This window comes from Oncorhynchus nerka, linkage group LG14, assembly GCF_034236695.1.
Source record: "Oncorhynchus nerka isolate Pitt River linkage group LG14, Oner_Uvic_2.0, whole genome shotgun sequence".
NCBI lineage: Eukaryota > Metazoa > Chordata > Actinopteri > Salmoniformes > Salmonidae > Oncorhynchus > Oncorhynchus nerka.
In genome coordinates this window covers 48260957-48270769 of record NC_088409.1, presented here as the reverse complement: position 1 = coordinate 48270769, position 9813 = coordinate 48260957, and the positions used below count along the sequence as shown (strand labels likewise).

The 9813-nt window shown below is 41.1% G+C and overlaps 1 protein-coding gene across 1 annotated transcript in view; it reads left to right on the top strand.

The window, feature by feature from the left end:
* Nucleotides 1-3946: 3946 nt before the first annotated feature.
* LOC115141369 (zinc finger protein 516-like) overlaps nt 3947-9813 on the top strand; it is a 63308-nt gene continuing 57441 nt past the window's right edge. Inside the window, 1 exon segment of the mRNA XM_029680161.2 lies at nt 3947-4139. The gene's annotated coding sequence lies outside the window, so the exon portion shown is untranslated.

Below are 9813 nucleotides of genomic sequence, written 5' to 3'. Positions count from 1 at the left end.
TAAGGGATAGAAAACAGAGGGTAAATAGAGTGTTAGTTATTTGGCTCTTATTCAAAACAAGTAATCTGATATATCACATGAATATTTGATATTGTATAGCCTTATGGTGGGGATTGCGTGTGCTCATGATGTGGTCATTGGCCGTGAGGTAACAAAGCCCTCCCCTTCAATCCCTGTGGTAAGGCAGTAAGGTTATCGGTGCACACCAAACAGCTGACAATTAGCAAGGTGTCAAAATTGCACTGGGAGCTAATTGAGCACAAGGGGCTGTGGTGTCAGTCAGTTGTGTAACACACCTTCACTGTTACTACAAACTAACTCAACTGAAGGGCTTTAATAAATATAGTCTCTGTCGCGTGCCTGTATGAGTGGAATATTACATAGCGTATGGCATTATGGTGAATACAAGTAGAAGCTATTAAAAGCCTGTCCTGAGGTTAGGACCAGCATGTGATTGTGTGTGTGTGTGTGTGTGTGTGTGTGTGTGTGTGTTTGTGTGTGTTTTTGTGTGTATGTGTGTGTGAGTGTGTGTGCACTACCCTAGTTACTTGTGTGTGTGAGTATGAATGAAGCCTAGAAGGCTAGGGTGACATTGCTTCGAATGACTCGTTGAAGTTTTGTTTACAACCCTGAAAGCAGTGTTATTGCAGTGTGAATAAAGAACCTGCAACAGGACGTTTGACAAATGACAGGGAAGCCTCTTGAATGAGTGGCTTACAGAGGACACCTTGTCTCTTGACCCTCCCTGCCTCTCAGATGGTAGAGATAGAGGGAGCTTGGAGTACGACCCCTCTATTGTGACAAGATGCATCTCAGAGCACTAGTCTAAGTCACTGCAGAAAAACTTAAAGAGGAAGGGAGCTCTATAGCCATGGTGTTATTATATGATATTGTGTGTACTGTACACATGTACAGTGCATACACATTTTTTTAAAGGGTAAGTACCTCTCCCAAAATAATGGTTTATTCGCTTGTCTTTGTGTATGTGTGTGTGCGCGTGTGCATGTGTGTGAATATACAGTGCCTTCAGAAAATATTCAGACCCCTTGACTTTTTTCACAATTTGTTACGTTACAGCCTTATTCTAAAATCGATTAAATCGTTTTTATCCCTCATCAATCTACACACAATAACCCATAATGACGAAGCAAAAACAGTTTTTTAGAATATTTTGCGAATGTATAATTTCTAAATATATATATATACTGTATATATATATTACATGTACATAAGTATTCAGACCCTTTACTCAGTACTTTGTTGAAGTACCTTTGGCAGCGATTACAGCATTGTGTATATTTGGGTATGATGCTACAAACTTGGCACACCTGTATTTGGGAAGTTTCTTCCATTCTTCTCTGCAGATTCTCTCCAGCTCTGTCAGGTTGGATGGGGAGCATTGCTGCACAACTATTTTCAGGTCTTTCCAGAGATGTTCGATTGGGTTCAAGTCCGGGCTCTGGCTGGCCTACTCGAGGACATTCAGAGACTTGTCCCAAAGCCACTTCTGTCTTGTCTTGGGCTGTGTGCTTAGGGTTGTTGTCCTGTTGGAAGGTGAACCTCCGCCCCAGTCTGAGGTTATGAGCGCTCTGGAGCAGGTTTTTTTCAAGGTTTTTATGATCTCTCTGTACTTTGCTCCATTCATCTTTTCCTCGAACCTGACTAGTCTCCCAGTCCCAAATGCTGAAAAATATCCCCACAGCATGATGCTACTACCACCATGCTTCACCGTAGGGTTGGTGCCAGGTTTCCTCCAGACGTGATGCTTGGCATTCAGGCCAAAGGCTTCAATTTTGTTTTCCTCAGTCCAGAGAATCTTGTTTCTCATGGTCTGAGAGTCTTTAGGTTCCTTTTGGCAAACTCCAAGAGGGCTGCCTTTTACTAAGGAGTGGCTTCCGTCTGGCCACTCTACCATAAAGGCCTGATTGGTTTAGTGCTGCAGAGAAGGTTGTCCTTCTGGAAGGTTCTCCCATCTCCACAGAGGAACTCTTTAGCTCTGTCAGAGTGACCATAGAGTTCATGATCACCTCCCTGACCAAGGCCTGATTGCTCAGTTTGGCCAGGCAGCCAGGTCTAGGAAGAGTCTTAGTGGTTCCAAACTTCTTCGATTTAAGAATGATGGAGGCCACTGTGTTCTTTGGGACCTTCAATGATTCAGAAATGTTTTGGTACTGTTCCCCAGATCTGTGCCTCGACACAATCCTTTCGGCACTCTGTGGACAATTCCTTCGACCTCATGGCTTGGTCTTTGTTCTGACATGCACTGTCAACTATGGGACCTTATATAGATAGGTGTGTGCCTTTCCAAATCATGTCCAATCAATTTAATTTACCACAGGTGGACTCCAATCAAGTTGTAGACATATCTCAAAAAATTGTCAAAACATGTTGTCGCTTTGTCATTATGGGGTATTGTGTGTAGACTGCTGAAAAAAAATATTTTATCAATTTTAGAATAAAGCTGTAACCTAACAAAATGTGGAAAAAGTAAAGGGGTCTGAACATTTTCCAAAGGCACTGTATATGTGCATGCCCATGGAAGCCATTGTGAGCTGGATGGTGGTGTGTCAGTGCATACCGATTCAAGGGCTTGTGGTTGATAAGATGTGTCAGTGACTTAAATCACTGGTACATCAGAAGTTAGGAAGAAGGCTTCTTCCCTATGCATGCTAAGAAAACACCCCTATCCATGGCTTACTCACTGCAATGCAGATGTGAATCTACCCACAATCTAAATTTAACTCAAAGTGTAACAATTTAAATGTATTATCATATTATCTAGGCCTCTTAGTTTAAATTCAACCTACCATAGACTAAAGTCAATTTAGGCTGTTCAAGAATTAACCCTCAATTTATATTTCAAATCGGTGTGCTTATACAGCCTTCCTATGTCTACAAAAACTGGCCAACGCAGATATTTTTTTCACTGAAAAAATATATTATTATTTTGACCTCTTAACACCACAAATTGATTCCACTGTATCAAAAATAATAGATTAGGTTACAACATATCCTGTATTAATGCAATTGACAAATTAATACACTTTGCTTTTAGCTATTATTACAGAATAAAAATGTAATTACACCTTTGTAAAGGTTTTAATATAGCTAATGCATGTTTAATGAAATATATTTTAATAAAATGCCATGGTGTTGCAGCGAACGGAGGGAGCGGGAAGCTTACTGGGTCTCTGGAAAGGCAAACACCGTATGCATCGTACCAATAGGGTTAACTCACTTTGTGGAATTGTAATGTGGCTCAAATAACGAGGGCTTCACTGCCCCGTCCGAGCAGGAAGGTACGTCTCCATGCTTCGACTAACTTCAGTCTCACGATGCAATCCGATGGCCCCACTGCCCCCATCCCATTTCTGACACCGATATAGCTAACGAAGGGCGTGGGAAGCGAACCAGGGCCTCTTGTGAAAGGCATACAACCAACGCATCTTGCCAATATGTTAACTCGATGGGAATTGAAACGTGGCTCATATATATACAGTATATTACTTATAATTACTTAGGCCAATTAGAAGTTAGGCTAGTTCAACTAGGCTATCTGTTTGCGATTTATCTGATTCCTCTATCTGTAACTGCGTGCATTCCAAACGGCTGTTGTCTATGACGTCCGTAAGCAGGTTTGAGAACCTGTCTGAATTGAATCCAAATGATAACACATTGATACTCAATATTTTGGCGAATATACAAGTGTTAGGCCTACATGTCATGTCGTCGTGTATGTCAACCGAACACTTTATTTAGTATAGTATCAATAACTTTGTGCTGATGGAGACAATAGTAAATAGTTCATTTAATGCGGGAGAGACCATCCACAGCACTGAAAGGTGTTTCTATGAAACGATCGAGGCGCAAACGTCTTGGTTTTGCTCATAATGTAACACAGTCCAGGAAATAGGCTATACCTAGGAGTTAAAGAAGCAATTGGAGGCTTTGCTTATCGTCATTGCTCGAGAGGAATCAAGCTCTTAGTGCATTGAATGCTTGGAGACCGATGACTATCCCTATGTCACAGTGGTTTCGACTCACTCAATCATATGCACTTCAACATACAGCGCATGCTGCTTTCGCCTATTCTTTGGGAGTGCTTGCAGGATATGTTTCGATCACACACTTGCACACAGGTACGTAACTATATTAGATTACATTCATGTTTCGCTTCCGTGTGTTTTTGGTGAGGGTTTTGAATGGCAGCCGAGCCGAGGAGTATGAGTAGGAATATGAGCGAATACGAACCTATTAACCCACTCGAGACTATATCAAACAAACCAACAAACATAATACACGTTCCATTGGCAATAGTCTGTATCGGTATCAATGACGACGTTAGTACGTGGTTATATCATATGGTTTTGATAGAGCTGCCCTAATATAGGCTACCTTTGCTTTGTCATATTCTTGAAAATGTGAAGTTGAAAACGTTGCTCTGTTATCATGCAACATCAAAACCCAAGGGATTAATCAGTTTGGAGGAACGTTATTGGAAGAGCTTTGGTTGACTAGATTCATGACAGTTGTTATATAATCATAGTCAATTATTAAATGGATATTTAATAGACTTTGTTGTTTGTTCCTTAAAACAGGCAGAGACAGAGGAAAACATCCATATTAGGAAGTCAAATGTCCTACACATAGGCCTAATGGACATGCCATAGCTGTCATTTAGTTAGAGGAACATGGCACAAATGTCATGCGTTCATAATAGCTGATTTTGAGATCGCTGACTCGAAAGTCCCCAACATCTTAAATAGCCTACCATCAAAATTAGTTGGAGCTCATTAACATGTGGCGGGGGTGGGGAGTCGAAAGATGCGGGCTGAGTGGGGGTGTCGGGAAACAGCACAACTTTTGAACCACATGGTATTCATGTTTTATTGTCCTTCATAAACTTCAATAAACCATTGTGGACGTATGTCATATGCTCTATATGGGGAAGCCTAAATCTCCTATACATGGAGATGTGTGTGACATTGTGGAAGGAAGAAAAGCAGGGAGGGCTGTGCCTTAACAATGGCAAAGTAGTGTCCACGTAGCGCAAGGGAGAATATCACAAGTCTGCGCACAGATTTCCGGCAATTAGGCTAAGCGTAGCCTATTCAAACCTCGTATATAAAAAAACATGTATTTATATATTTGACTTGTTTTATTTACTGGCACAAAGGCTATAGACACAGTACCCAAATCTATTGCCGTATAGGCTAACAATGAAAGACGAAGGCCTAAACAATTTAAACTAGCTGTGGGTTAGTATGCAATGAATAATGTTGATAAAACTTTTCTGTTTTTCAACCTCGAGCTGCCTGTCCTCGGTTCTAGTTGCAGGGACGTCACGCGGGTGCTCTACATTCTTAGCGCAAGTGACACGAGAGAGAGAGCGGGTGACAGACAGGGATACAGACAGACAAACAGACAGGGAGAGAGAGAGAGAGAGAGAGAGAGAGAGAGAGAGAGAGCATGGAACCTGTACAGTCCTAGGGCAACAAGAGAGCAGCGCGAGGAAAGTACGCTAGAAACGTGTCATGCAATGGAACTAATAATGCATAGAATAAAAATATGATAGTGGAACCGGCACTCTCGAAATAGTGCCCCAAGTCGTCTAGGCCTATCTGGAGTAATTCCCTCATACTGCATAACCATATCTCTCCTAAGGGAAAACGGTTGTCCACTGTCATACCTGGAAGGAAGTAGCTAAATACAAATGATTGTTCCTGGTTGCAGGTCGGAATGGTATTATAGCCTCAGACAGACTTCTTTGACTAGCCAAAGATTCAAAGCATTCATTTCCTTGCCCCTGTGAATACAGTGTTACAGTGTTAGTTTTACTTGATGAGGAATGGGAGTGGTCATTAATTTAGGCTACTATTTAGTTTTATTTGCTTGTGCCCTGATTTGAAGAATGTCGTAACATCAAAACATGGCTGTTTTGTTTCGAGGACATTGCAACAATGTATCAGTATAGCAGTGTACTTGTCTGGCTCCATTTCGGCAACAATGTAGTGTACAATCAGTGGGTGTTTTGAATGACCCTGCATGCTGAAAAAAGTTATGATGTAGTCCTACAACAAGACAAAACTTGAAAGATGGAAAAATAACCTGACATGTTTGATACAAAGCAGACTTTAGCAGGCTTATAACAGTGCAGCGGTCAGCATTGGGGACAGTTTCCTTAGCCTTGCACACCTGTTTCACAGGATGCAGTTGTTATCTCTGGCGGAGTCAGGTTTCAGATTTATAGGAAAATTGTATTCACCTTTCAAAAGTCCGCTGATGAAAACAGTTTTTTTTTGCGACCCACAATCTCTTCCGTGACATTTGGACACGATTGCAACACATGACGTAGCCTAATTGTTATTCTCCCTCAGAACTGAGTAGCCAATGAAATTAGAATGATAATCCACTGGAGAGCCGCCGCCTGATGTAATAGGACTATATATTATCTTCAAATTCATTACAGTGAAAAGGTATCCATCCAACCTTTTTATGAGAGTAAATCACGTCGCATAAACAAAATGTCATGACAGGCCTGATGCAAACGTCAAATTTTGTCGGTAAACTTTCCAAATGTCAACTAAACAAATAGGCTATGCAAGGTGGGATCTTTTTGTGTTGGTAAAATGTATTATGCGAGAAATGGCTCTGGAAATGCTTTTGTGCGCAAATATTGATGTAATAACCGTTATATCAATTTGGAGTCACCAAATGAGATGTTATTTAGTCCTCCCACTACGACTCGGGAAAGCATGCAGTTTATTAGGCTACAGGTGAAAAAACAGGTTGATGAAAGTACAAGGTGGCAAAGCAACATCCAATAACGACATTCACCTTTCCAATAAACATCAAAGGGTCTTATTCTGGTGACATGGTGATCAATGCTTGGCTGCAGTTTGACAAATAATCATAATCTCGCTCTTTTGTCCTTAATAATCTCATCATGTAGGCTATACCTGCGCTGTAGGCCTTGTACGCAGTCTGTTGGTTAGAGCGAATGTGCATGTGCTAATACCGGATTGGGCACATTAGCTAAATGAAGCTTCTTTTTTTGTTTGTGACAAAACCATTAGTAGAGTTGAAAATGCGTCGGAAATTCTTTTCATTTGTATTTTTATTATGTACATGGGAATTTAACTCTCTATGGCATGACTTTTTTTTGTCGTTGGGGAAAGCGATATGCTACGAGGGTACTGAAACACCAAGGTTTTCTATAATGCATATAAGTGGAAAAAGGAAAACAAGCAATATATGCATTAGAAAAAGTTTTATTTTGACAAACATCAACCACAAATGGTTCCGACCAATCACAATTAGAAGCTCAAAACATCAGTCAAAACATCAAACAATCAAATGAACAAACCACTACTAATTACAACTAACACCTCATGTATAAATGTTTCTCACATTTCATATGAGCATATAAACCAACATCCAAATGTCTGTGTGTGTTTGTGTGTGTGGAGGGGTTAGCCTGTGTGTGCGGGTATATGTGCGAGTGTGTTTCAGTGTGTCTGAATGTGTGTTTGCTTGGGTGATTGTTTGAATCAGTGTTTCTCTTTTTGACAAAGCATACTTTGATTTCCTATTCTGTGTGGAACCGCAGGAAGCAGTTGCTGGTGGATGTGAAACAGAGGTGGACATCACATTTCCAGGCACTTGGCTTTTGGTGTACATGTGCACCCTGGTACCTTGCATCTCCCCTTTCTTTCAGCCATAGTCATCCAGTAGGCTGTGGCATCCAGGCACACATCAGGGACTAGAATTGGAGCAGCGGGTCCCTTTCTCCTCTTCTCCTCATACTCACCGGCAATTGTGGAACCTCGACGACCTATATTGCGCTCCCGACTCTTTCCACTTTGGCATAGGCCTTCAGCGATGCATAACTTGAAGGTTTGCAGCTTCATTTGTTCCTTCTTTCTCATGCCAGTGCCTTCACAATCTCTTTCGGTTAGAGCCGCCAGGTGGTCACAATGATCATATCCAAGAAGTGGAACACCAGCCGGTGGTACCACTTCTTTGATCTGATTTTGTTCCGGTACAGTGCAATCAGTGAGTTCAATCTTTTGAAGACAACGTTGCCACTTGCTCCCACATCTGCTAGCTCAGGGTTGTACAACTCTCCCTTTGCAGATTTCTAAGTTGTGCGGGACGCCATCAGAGCCAGCCAAGACGAGTATCTTGTAGCCCCATTTCTTTGGTTTTGATGGCAGGTATTGCTTCAATCTATTTCTTCCCTTGAATGCGATCATCTGCTCAGATAGACGTCAGTTTTGAGGTTAGATGAGTGACCAGTGGTCGGATTTTGTGGAGTGGATCATCATTTTCCTCCTGTCTCTCTTCATTGTTACTGAAGTGCAGGGAATTTTTTGATGTCCTCCCATCTATTCAGTATCATGGTGCCAGCTACTTGGGACACTCGGCAGGCTTCGTTCCAAAACATGAAGGTGCCTGGTAAACCAAACAATGACACGTACACCACAATACTCAGGAACTGCTCCAATTATTTTGTAGTGAGGTTAAGGGGCTTGTTTGCATTACATTGTATCACATATAGATTGGACTGCCCTACAATAACTTCCAGAATGTCTTCAGATAAAAACTGCTTGAAGTACTGGAGGGGGGACATGATATCATCAGATCTTGAAAGCAGTTCCTGCCATTCTGAGTAAGCATTGAAGTACGCATTGTGGGGTGTTCTCCATCAGGGTAGCCGTGGAACATCAATATCTGCTACATCTTCATCCTCAGACTCAGTCTCATTGTCAACAGACATATACCCATCTTCATCCACTGACATGCACGCACGCACACACACACACACACACACACGGTACTTTGCTGACTGACCCCTAACTGACCCCTGAACTCCTAACTGTCTCTCAAACCTGATTCGGGGATCCACTCTTCCTGACTCTCCTCAAGCTCTGTCCTCACTGTCAGAGGGAATGACCCTAACTGCTTGATCCTGTTCCTTCCGCCCATAAAATGTTCTTGTGTCCATTTCCTGTAAGTATCAGTAGATATTAAAGTAAATACATTGACTATTGACTATGGTCATAATTATGCTTTCAAGCACATCTCCACACTTTAGCATGATATTGCCAGAACAAAAGTGGTCTAACTGCACATTGTTGCCCCGTGGCAACGAACCAAAAAACAGAGTTTTAGTATATCAATAAAAACGAAATAAGTCTTTAAACAATCAAACATACTTCTATACATACTCATGCACATGTATATATTTTTTTATATAAAGTTATTTCAATTTAAACATTTTAAAATTGATTTTATCTTACCAATTGGTGGCTCTGTGTCCCATGCGGCTTTGCTTCCTGAAAGGACTGCTCCACCCCCAGACAAAAGGCCACACCAACTTCAGCCCCTCATTTCACTGGACACAGACATGTCAGGTGATATTATATATATATATATATTTTTTTAAATATATTTTTTAAATTTTTTAAATAAAGGGGCGGTGTGAGGTCCAAAAAGGTAGTTTGTTACCTGAGGGAAACACCATGCCATTGAGGGTGAACTGCAAAAGGAATTTTATGTGCACTAGAAAGGCTTTTATGCACAATTTTAAATTTGATGGAAACACATCTCTGATGAGGAAATGTGTGTTTTATGCAGATTTTAGAATATTAACTGTTGCAATTGGATGGAAACCTAGCTACTAATGTTTCCATCCACTGTTGTTATGCGAGTAAAGTCATACCATTTGAAAAAATTTATATTGACAGCTGTGACTTTCTAAATGTTGACAGATAATTTTTCATTTGACAATGGTGGTGGAAAAGCCTTTAT